Source organism: Pantherophis guttatus, chromosome 3, assembly GCF_059756535.1.
Source record: "Pantherophis guttatus breed Tessera chromosome 3, ASM5975653v1, whole genome shotgun sequence".
Lineage (NCBI taxonomy): Eukaryota > Metazoa > Chordata > Lepidosauria > Squamata > Colubridae > Pantherophis > Pantherophis guttatus.
The window spans coordinates 147,497,067-147,508,526 of NC_142065.1; the positions used below are offsets into that span (position 1 = coordinate 147,497,067).

Consider the following 11,460-nt stretch of genomic DNA (forward strand, 5'->3'; position numbering starts at 1 on the left):
GACACAGAATCTACTTAATGATACAGTAGAGAGGGACTTTAAAGAACAATATTATTCCTCCAAAACTTGTTTCTTCTCTCTCTCTCTCTCTCATACATACACATACACACCACAAATACACAGGCTGTATATAAATGAATGTATGGAGGGTTTTTTTTAATCAGAAGCATTCAAAAAGCTTCAGAAATATAAATAAAGGAAAGACCTGGATAACTTGATAAGGAGAGGTAGCTTCTCTTATTACTCTTTAATCATTACCAACTTTTCCAGGAGTGTCAAAACACTGGAAAGCATAGGATGCAAAGTACTAACCTCTTAAGTAAACTTCATTGAATGTATTACATTGTTTGGTAAATCTGGTAATTTTAGAATGGGATTAAGAGCACTGTAATCTTTAAATTTAAGGTAATCAGTAAATCAGCAGAATTGTACCCACTTCAGAAAGAATAAATTTCCAGTTCCAAAAATAAGGGTGAGAGATTATATTAGATTAAACTATATAATGCATTTTAGGCAAATCTAACTAGAATTATGAGAGCCAGTTTGGTGCAGTGGTTAAAGGCATCAGGCTAGAAACCAGGAGACTGTGAGTTCTAGTCCTGCCTTAGGCACAAAGGCAGCTGGGTGACCCTGGGCCAGCCGCTTTCTCGCAACCTTAGGAAAGAGGCAATGGCAAACCACTTCTGAAAAAACTTGCCAAGAAAACTGCAGGGACTTTTCCAGGCAGTCTCTGAGAATTGGACATGATTGAATGGAAGAAAAGAAGGAAAAAAGTAGAATTTTAAATCTTCAGGCCTAACAAGCATTCTTTACATGAACTGGAGTTGAAGTCTTCAACATTCTGAAGGAGATAAGATCAGTGGAATATTCCTATGCAATTAATGACCTGAAAGATTTCTAGCCTCAGCTGTTATACAATTTTAATGGTGCTCTTGTTTCAGAAAGTTTGAGTCAATTTAAAATCCTCTCCTCCCTCCCTCCCACATATATCTTAAATCTGAGATTCCAATGTTCAAAATCCAGTTCAACTGAAAAGTTTGGACATGATCAAATGATAGCTTTAGACAATCATAATCCTGTAAAATTGGTCAGAATTCCTACAAAGATAGGGGGGAGGGAGCAATCACACAATATAATACTAAACACCAAGGCACTCCTAATGAATTGAATGCAGCTGCTTCCTCACTTGCAGTTTACATCAGACCAGACCATCTGGCAATCCCACTATTCTCCTTTGATCACACAATGCTGGCCTTATCTCAGATATTTTCCCTCCTTCTGTTCCCAAAAAGAATGACTTTTCCTGGTTTAAACCCAAAGGATCTCACTGCAACTACAAACCATCATGCACTTCTGGGCAGATGATGTCAGACGATCTGTTGAAGAGGCATGATTTAACCTGTGACAGTCACAGGCAGAGGACGGGGAATACCAGTCATGGCACTGGCCAAACAATGATCAATTATTGGCCTGAAAATATTAGACTCCAGCCTATGAGGACAAGGTGTTTGCTTCCAAAGCATCACTAACACAGGCCACAAGCCATACTGTACAATCCAACTAATGGCACTTATTCTTTTACTTAGAGCCAGTTTGGTACAGTGGTTAAAGGCATCAGGCTAGAAACCAGGAGACTGTGAGTTCTAGTCCCACCTAAGACACAAAGCCAGCTGGGTGTCTTTCAACTTGCCATTCTTTCTCAATCTTAGGAAAGAGGCAATGGCAAACATTTTTCTGAAAAAGTCATCGTGAATGAAGACAAGGCACCCAAAACAAAGCAAAATTCACTGCTAGTGTGGGCGTGGGTGGCATATGTAATTGCTACTGAGAAAAGGCCACACGGTGCAAGTATAGCTTCAAAGTAGCCAGCCAATGAGCAGTAGAGGTGCTTCAGATGAAAACTGCAGAGGTCCCGATTCAAATTACCACTATGTTGTAAGGCTTATTGAATGATGGGTTCCATCTGGCCCCTTCTCCTAAACTATGACGTGTGTTCTGTGAACAAAACAGGCATGACAAAGTAGGCCACATGCACAGCTTCTTTGAAAGACAGCAGAAGATATTAATCTCCTGGTATTCTTATTTATTATTTATAAACATAATTGTATTCAATTATTATACTGTCCCATTCCATAGATTAGGCTGGGAGACCAAGAGACAATTCATTCATACCATTCTTATATGCAAAAGCTGTCCCAAAAATGGAAGTGTGGCAATATTATTCTTCATTTAATTTGCAATCAAAGAAAACTTATTTTACTCCGCAATTAATTATTCTGTGTTAATATTCCCATCACACTAATGGGAGCAATGTCCTTCTAATAATTAAACAAAAGGATCTTAAAATATTGGAGAATGTTTGGTTGAGAAGACAGTCTTATTTATTTGACTGAACCAGCACCTGTGATTTATCTGTGATTCAAGAGTGTTTTTACTTTTGGATATGTCATATATTTTTCCTTCAGGATTTTTCTTGCTGATTTATAGTCTTGTGTCCCCTATATCCAATGACTTCCTAAGCATACCTACTTAGAAGCGATTGCTATCAAATCCAAAACTACAACTTTTTCCTAGGTACATGCAATTGCATTTTAACTTCACTGAATTTATTGAATTGCTTTATTATAGCTATGACTACATTGTGCTGTAAATGAATTAAGCAATTATTGTTGCTTAGTACAATAAACTGGAAAAAATGAACATCAGCTGTGGCCACATGGCTTGAAGCTTAGATTTGTTTTTTAAAAGTAAGTTCTGATGATCTGTGGTTATTACTTGGGATTTGTAAGCAATTTTTTTAGGTTCCTGTCATCAAGTTCACAAAGGTTAAAATATTGGTTACTTTGCATTTCACGGTATCTATTAACCTTTCCAATGAACCATAAACTAACCATATTTTGCTTTAACACGGTGTACTAATCCAATTTAACTTTATTATGTGGCAAATAATCACCAGGGACCAGTGCTGTGTCAAAAAATAAAATGTGTTGTGTGATCGTATGCAATTTAATTTTTTATGGGTGCATTTCTACAGATGGCACCTAAGTAATCCTGAAGTAGTGCCAGAGCTCACTATAACAGCATTGCCAAAAAAAGCATTAAGAGTTGTTAACCTAATCTTGCATAGTTTCTTCTCCGGTAATATTGAACTGCAAACTAGGGCATACAAAACTTTTGCCAGACCAATTCTTGAATACAGCTCATCTGTCTGGAACCCGCACTGCATATCGGACATTAATACAATCAAAAGAGTCCAGAGATATTTCACAAGAAGAATCCTCCACTCCTCTGCTTGCAACAAAATACTTTATGCCACCAGACTTGAAATGTTGGGCTTAGACAATTTAGAACTTCGCTGTCTTCTGTCTGATCTAAGCATAGTACATAAAATCATCTGCTACAATGTCCTACCAGCCAATGAATACTTCAGTTTCAACCAAAACAATACAAGAACACAGAATAGATACAAACTCATAGTAAACCGATCCAAACTAGACTGCAGAAAATATGACTTCAGTAACAGAGTTCTCAACACCTGGAATGCACTACCTGACTCTGTGGTTTCTTCCCCCAATCCCCAAAACTTTAACCCTAGACTGTCTACTGTAGACCTCACCCCATTCCTAAGAGGTCTGTAAGGGGCGTGCATAAGCGCACCAGTGTGCCTACCGTCCCTATCCTAATGTTTTCTTTTATTCGTATCCTTTTCATGTATTTATAATTATGTTTATGCTTGTATCTGTCATAAAATACATGCTTGACAAAATAAATAAATAAAATAAAAATAAATAAATAAAATAAAGTAGTTGTACAGTTGTGCAAAGCCATTTGTCTAAATATTTTCTACCGATACAGCCACAACCAAGATTGTTGTTGAACCTTTTATGGTGGTGATTAAGAAGCGGCATTATTTATTCCATCCCTCGGAAATGGGCAAATAAAAAGCCCATTCATGTCAGCAGATGGATGCAAAACAAGTTGGAATTCCTTCCAACAGCTCAGGCCCTAAACCGGCATGTCCACCTCCCATACCATAAAGTACTGCCATCCTAAACCTAGGCATTTAAAAGGTTGATCCTTGGACTTTAAAACTTTACTGAAGCGTGAGGAAGGAAGGAAGTGCTCGAAGCACAGAAATCTTAAAACCACGCAAGCGTTCCTCGCAAAGGGTCCTTGCTTAGGATCCAACACTGAGCATGCATACCAGTGGTGAAATGCAAAATTTGTTACTACCGGTTCTGTGGGCGTGGCTTGGTGGGGGGGGGTAACATGACTGAGTGGGCATGGCCAACTTTTTTTTTTAACTTTTAAAACCATTTTTTATGCAACCTCTTCGGCTGAAGAGGTTGTAAAAAAAATGCTTTTAAAGCCTCTGACGATCCCAGCTGATTTGCCTGATCGGCAGAGGCTTTCTTTTTTTTAAAAGCCTCTGATGATTCCAGCTGAGCTGCGTGATCATCAGAGGCTTTTTTTTTTTTTTACTTTTAAAAGCATTTTTTTCGGCCAAGGAGGTTGTAGAAAAAATGCTTTTAAAAATAAAACAAAAGCCTCTGATGATTGCGCAGCTCAGCTGGGCAGTGGCGGGGAGGCTGCATTTGGTGAGGCGAAAGCGTGTGTGGCAGTGGCAGTGGAGGCTGGAATCGCTTTCTGCCTTTTGGGGATGTTGGAAGAAAAAGAAGCCTTTCCCTTTAAGGATTGTTGGAAGACAGAACTTTCCTTTCTTGAATTCAAAACTCCCAGCTGGGAGATTACTTCGAAATGATTGGAGGCCAGCTGCTTGAGAGCAGAATTAGTTTATTGTTTATAGGAAAGCAGGCAAGAGACAAATACAAGCACAGTGTTCTGAGGCTAGCCTGTTTGAGCTGTAAGAAAAACCCTTTTTTATATCCTAAAAGGTCTTTTGATTTTTCCATGTGACCCTTTAAAGTCTTTTGAAATTCTTTTGATTTGGCATGTGAATCCTTTGATTTGTGTGTGTGATTGTTTTATGGTGTTTAAATCCTGATTTTTGTGATTGGGTTCTTCAATCCTGGATCTGGCAAATAAGTAATTGTTTTATAGTCCAGTCTCTGTATTTCCTAGCCTTTTGTAGTTGTTCGTTCCCTATAATTAATCAGTTTGCTATTACTGTGTTTTAGTGAATATCTCCTTTTCTCAGGTGTTTAAAATTCTAATTACTTTGGTTTGATTTCTTTTTCTTTTTGGGTGTTTGCTTTTTTCTATGTCCCATACCTGTTTGGATGTTGCAGGCCCCTGTAATTTTGTCCTTCCTTTGTTGTGGAAAATAGGGTGGCTTCAGCTTCTTAATGGCCCATTGACAAAGGTGGGGCTGAAACTCTGCCTGAGTTTCTGCTTATCTTCTTTTAGAGGAATTTTCCTGCTCTTTTAATATTTTTTTGAGTTTCTTTTCCTTTTTCTAGGAGAAGAGTGAATCATATCTTCCAACAGGGAGAGTAACCAATGTTGCAGGTCAGTTGTCCGTTATGGGAAACAGACCAGTTGTTACTTTCACAGCACCTATACTTATATAACACAAAAAATTGGCTGGTGTAAGGCGCAGGGGTGGGCAGCTGTGGCCCTTTTACAACCTATGGACTTCAACTCCCAGAATTCCGGAGACAGCCAAGCTGGCTCAGGAATTCTGGGAATTGAAGTCCACAGGTCATAAAGGGGCCATATTTGCCCATCCCTGGTGTAAGGCATGGTTAAGCATGGGACCTTACCTTAATGCAACCAGTTTGAATCTTTATTATTTTGGACTGAGGTTGGTAAATTCAGGAAGGACTCTCCTCCCATCTATTCCTAAATTAATTTAAGCTTTGGCTGCTGTTGCTAATTCTTATATGCATAGAAGTAAAACTTTTTTTTTCAATTTTTTTAATCTAAAGGAAGAAGATATCAGAGAGGAAGAGGAAGAAATGCCAGGCAAAACTGAATATTGTGTAAATATAATTTGATTTTCATGAAATTGTTAAATCATTTCAAAGAGAAAAGTATAAACTATATATATATATATATATATATATATATATATATATATATATATATATATATATATATATATATAATATATATATATATATATACACACACACACACACACACACACACACACACATACGTGTATATATATTAACTATTTTAATATGGTCAGACTTATATTGACACAGATTTAAGAATTCAAAAACAATTTGATTCAGTTGAGCTAATATGGTATCTATCACAAGACAGTCTCTTCTGCTATTCAGTGAAAAAGTTTTACACGTTTCTTTTTTTCTGGGAAAATGAATGATAAAAATATGATGACAAAAAAACAAGGGTTGCAAAATAATAATAATAATAATAATAATCTCATCCTCTAATCCAGTGGTTCTCAACCTGTGGGTCGGGACCCCTCTGGGGGTCGAACGACCCTTTCACAGGGGTCGCCTAAGACCATCGGAAAACACATATTTTCAATGGTTTTAGGAATAATTTTATGGTTGGGGGTCACCACAACATGAGGAACTGTATTAAAGGGTCGCAGCATTGGGAAGGTTGAGACCCACTGCTCTAATCACTTTCTAAAATTCCATGTTAAAAGATTCAAAGAATTCTGAGTTTTTCTGTAATTTTATCTTTTTGTTCATATTACTCTGAATAGACCACTTTAATTCTTGACTCTTAACAGAAGATTTTGCTAATATTTTTACATGTTATCGGGATTGTCCATGTACGTTTTTCTCTTGGCTTTCTTGTTTTGACTCTAGAATCTTATACTTGAAAGAGTCCTCCAAATTAATCCTACCTCTTGAATCAGTTACTTTATCCTTGAAATATGGTCACCCAGTCTGGATTGATAAACGTCCAGTGAAAGTGAGGCATTCTTCTCATTAAATCATATGTCCTCTGTATTCTCTTCTGGCAGAATGATCTTGAGATGATCATCTGCCAAAATGAGGCTTTAAGGCTGTGGGATTTCCACCACTTGTATTAAATTATTATGCCTGACTAGGTGGCTCAGTGGCTAAAACATTGAGCTTGTCGATCAGAAAGGTCGGCAGTTCGGCAGTTCAAATCCCTAGTACAGGTCTCCTCTGTGAGCAGTGGGTTGGACTAGATGACCTCCAAGGTCCCTTCCAACTCTGTTACTGTTACTAAATGTTGGATTCCATATTTGAATATTATGCCAATCTTGTGATTAAGTTGGCAGGTTAAGCTTGGAGAAATTCCAGTTCTAATCCATCATTAGCCATGGAAAGTCACTGGATGACTTGTGCTCCATTGTCCTTTTTCAACTCAGCCTACTGTACAGAGTTGCTATAATGATAAAATGAGCAGAGTTTCCAAAATTGTCACATATTTTTTATAGACTTTCTAAGTAACATTATAACTGCCCAGAGTCACTCTGTATATTGAGATGGATGGCATAAAATTTAATAAATAAAATAAAAGTGATATTGGTATGTATAGTGGATGTAGGGTGAAATTCTCCCGGTTCAGACCGGCTGGGGTGAGTAGCTAGTGATGGAGGCGGGCATTTCGGAGAACCGGTAGCAAAAATCCCTGCCCCTGCCCCGCATGCCCAGCTGAGCCGTGCGATCATCAGAGGCTTTTTTTCTTTTAAATGGCTCTGACGATCCCAGCTGAGTTGCCTGATTAGCAGAGGGTTAAACCGTCAGAGCCTTTTGAAAGCACTTTTTTACATGGTTTTACATTGTTTTACATGGTTTTAAAAGTTTTTTTAAAATTGGCCACGCTCACCCAGTCACATTACCACCCCCCCCCCCAACCAAGCCAGGCCCACAGAACCGGTAGTAACAAAATTTAGATTTCACCACTGAGTGGATGTGTACAGCAGAAACAACTTTTTTTAAAAAAAAACAAACCTATATCCTGTTTAGCTTCTATTTTTAGAAGCTAAACAGGAATACATTCATACAATTTTTGTTTTTTATGAGATAAATAATTGAAACTGAGTTTTGTGGGCCTGGCCCAGTGTTTCTCAACCTTGGCAACTTTAAGCTGTGTGGACCAATTCCATCATGCTGGCTGGGGAATTCTGGAAACATAAAGTTTATAAGACTGAGAAATACTAACCTAGCCTAACCATGTCTAAAGCTTTTTCCAGATGTATGAAACAACCATTCTCATTAGTCTCAATATTACCAGACTTATAGTCCAACTCAATTAAAAGGAGTTAGTTTAGAGAAGTTTGATGCACTGAATTGGTAAGAGACATTTTGGAATACAAGTCAATAAAATGTAAAACTTGCATGCTTTGATCCAGGCAGGTTCAAGGCCTAGAGCAGTGTTTCTCAACCTTGGAAGCTTGAAAATGCTAGAGCACTGCTGGCTGGGGGGATTCTGGGAGTTGAAGTCCACCCATCTTCAAGCTACCAAGGTTGAGAAACACTGGCCTAGAGGCTAGGAGTCTTCATATTATTCTTTCAGGTATAGTGGGAAAATTAAAAGCAAATTTGTGAGAGAAACATTTACTAGAGTAAAGATTATTTGTCAATAATTAAAGGCTCATATTGAAATTTTGCTTTTGTTTTGTTCTAGCTACAATCATTGTTAAGTGATGCCTTCAGAGGGAAAGGATTTCAGAAAATAAATGTAATGATACAAGAAAAAGACAAATATGTCCCTCAGAAGTGTAAGAAACAATTATTAAATCAACTTGACAAAGCTCTAAAAAAGGTATGTAGGAAATTCTTAATTGCTGAACATTAAATCTGTTCAACTGTTTAGGCAGTCATACATGTGAACTTATCTGCTTTAGGAATTGGACAAAAATGAATTTTCGAATGTTTCCCTACTGTTGAAATGCATTCAGCTGTACTGTAGAAGTGATTCTCCGGAAAGTATAAAACTGCTTCTTCAGCAAGGATTGATACCAAAGATAAGTAACCTAATGCATTAATATCTTCGTTACTAATCAGTAGTATTATATTATATTCTAAAACATATTTGCCTGGCTGGAAGTGTTTATGAAGTTGTTATCTAAAAGATAAACATTTCTTGTTGCAGCTAAAACTTTATTCTCAATTACATTTTTATTGTTTTACAATTTCACTTTACCTCGCTATGCTGATTGTGAGCAAGAATCGTAAACTTCCCATTTACTGTATATGTTAGGGACTGAGTCCAACTGTTGTTCAGTGCAAAAATCCAAATTAAGTAAATCCCACAAATCCAATCTGTCCTTGAAGGCATTTAGCAAAAGGGGAGCCTTTTCCTTTCTTATGTGATTTCCTTCCTCCTAGTATACAGTTTTCCCTAACATTCAGCCAAAATCTGCCTTTTTATAATTTCCAGGATCTGATATTTACTTCTTCATGCACTTGAGAAGAATATTACCAAACCCAAATCACCCTTTGTAAACTAAATCCCTGTCTTTATTTGTGTTTGTTTCAGTTTGTCTGAATCCTTTAAAGCAGGGGTCTCCAACCTTGGCAACTTTAAGACTTGTGGACTTCAACTCCCAGAGTTCTGCCAAGGTTGGAGACCCCTGCTTTAAAGTGTGTCCAGAGCTAAATATGGTTCTCAGTGTTGATCAATGCAGAATACAATCTATTGATTCACATGAATTGGAAATAGAACTTCTCTTGATGCAGCCCAAATGCAATAACATTGATTCATTTATATCCTAAAAACTACAATCCCATATTCCTTTTCATAATGTTCCCGCTTTTGGGGAGAGAGACAAATTTAACCATAGGGAATGCATTGTGTGTAGCTGTGTGTTTCTTGACTAGAGAATAGAAAAAGTGCAAGGTATGTACTTCCCAGGTCAGTTGGAGGAACCTCATTAATGGCCTACAGAACCTCCATGGAATTTGAAAATATACCGTGTTTCCCCAAAAATAAGACCCTGTCTTATATTTTTTGAACCCTGAAATAAGCACTTGGCCTTATTGCCATGCGCTCAAAAGCCCGATTGGGCTTATTATCAGGGGATGTCTTATTTTGGGGGAAACAGGGTAATTAGGGCTGTCTCAAGACACTTTGCAGATTAAGAAGTATGAGAGATCATTCTCCTTCCACCAAGTCAAAATGCAGACTACTGTGTGTTCTTTTCTGGGGTGGGCTCCTGGGAGTTCGGCAGGGTTCAGGCAATCCTCCAACCAAGGATTGCCAGGGTTCAGGGAATCCCCAAATGCCACCCCTGGCTGGCTACGCTCACCCTGCCCACCCCACTCCACCTCTCCCAGGAGTCTCCACGTGGCCCATTCATCATTTCAGGTAATTGCAGGGGCCACGTGGAGAGTCTGGGAGGGCAAAAAACGAGCCTACTGGAAGTTCCGGAATTCCAGAAACAGGCCTGTTTCTGGCCTCCGGAGGGCCTCCGGAGGGCCTCCGGACCCCGGAGGAAGCTGTTTTGCCCTCCTGGAAGCTCGAGGAAAGCCTCCAGAGCCTGGGGAGGGTGAAAAATGCTCCCCGCCATGGTGCAGGAGGCTGAGTAGGCCACGCCCACCCAGCAATGGGGCAGCAAACCCGTTGCTAAAGGAGCTGAAGCCCACCCCTGGTTCTTTTGTTGTTGGGGGCAAAAGATTTGAGAAATATCTCCTGCTGTTTCTAGTGATAAAAGTACAACAGCAATAAATTAAATAACTTGCTATCCTTTCAGGACACCCAACTTTCATATTGCCTAGTGCAGTGATGGCTTTTTGCCATCGCGTGCCAAAAGTGGACAGAGCGAGGGGGATTGTGCACACATGTGCCCACACCCATAATTCAATGCGCCCCGTCCCCCCACGTGACCCCCCTGCTCTCCCCAAGCTTTTGGCACGTGATGACACGGTGGGCCTGGTAGGCCCATTTTTTGCCCTTCCCAGGCTCCAGAGGCTTTCTAGGAGCCTGGGGAGGGTGAAAATCGCCTTCCCCACTGCCCCGGAGGCCCTCCGGAGGCCCAGAAACAGCCCGTTTCCCAACTTCCGGTGGATCTGGAAGGCCTGAAAATCAGCTGGCCAGCACGCACATGCGCTCGCGTGCCCACAGATATGGCTCCGTGTGCCACCTGTGGCACCCGTGCCATAGGTTCACCATCATGGGCTTAGTGGTAGGTAGACCTTGTAAGTAAGTGGTGGTGTTGAAATGTTTGCTTGCTTTGGTGCCCAAACTCCAGCAAGTAGTAGTACTTAACCATAGGTTTTTGTCATGGTTGGTTGACTGAACCATAATGAGCAGAAGATTTTGTAGCACTAAGTCATGATAGTGAAGGCAAGGCACACAAATCACATGGTTACTTAGTGTGCTGGGTGAAGCCAACAAATGAATGAGAACTGGGTAAGTTTTGTTGCAGTTAATCTATCTCCCCATGCACTTCAATAGAGAACACCAACAGTAACAATATATGTTCTGCTAGAGAACATTGTCATTTTACTTATTGTCCTGTGTAGTTGTATATTAAAATTTGGTGTGAAATTGGCTTTAGATGCTCATTTCATTTTTACTTGCATGTGCCTTCCTTTTTAC

The 11,460-nt window shown here is 39.3% G+C and overlaps 1 long non-coding RNA gene across 1 annotated transcript; it reads left to right on the plus strand.

The window, feature by feature from the left end:
- The first annotated feature begins 4,741 nt into the window (after positions 1-4,741).
- LOC132709043 (uncharacterized) lies at positions 4,742-8,884 on the plus strand. Its single transcript, XR_009620109.2, has 4 exons — positions 4,742-4,864; positions 5,889-5,942; positions 8,545-8,682; positions 8,765-8,884. It is a non-coding gene; the product is annotated as an uncharacterized LOC132709043 (long non-coding RNA).
- Positions 8,885-11,460: the final 2,576 nt, after the last annotated feature.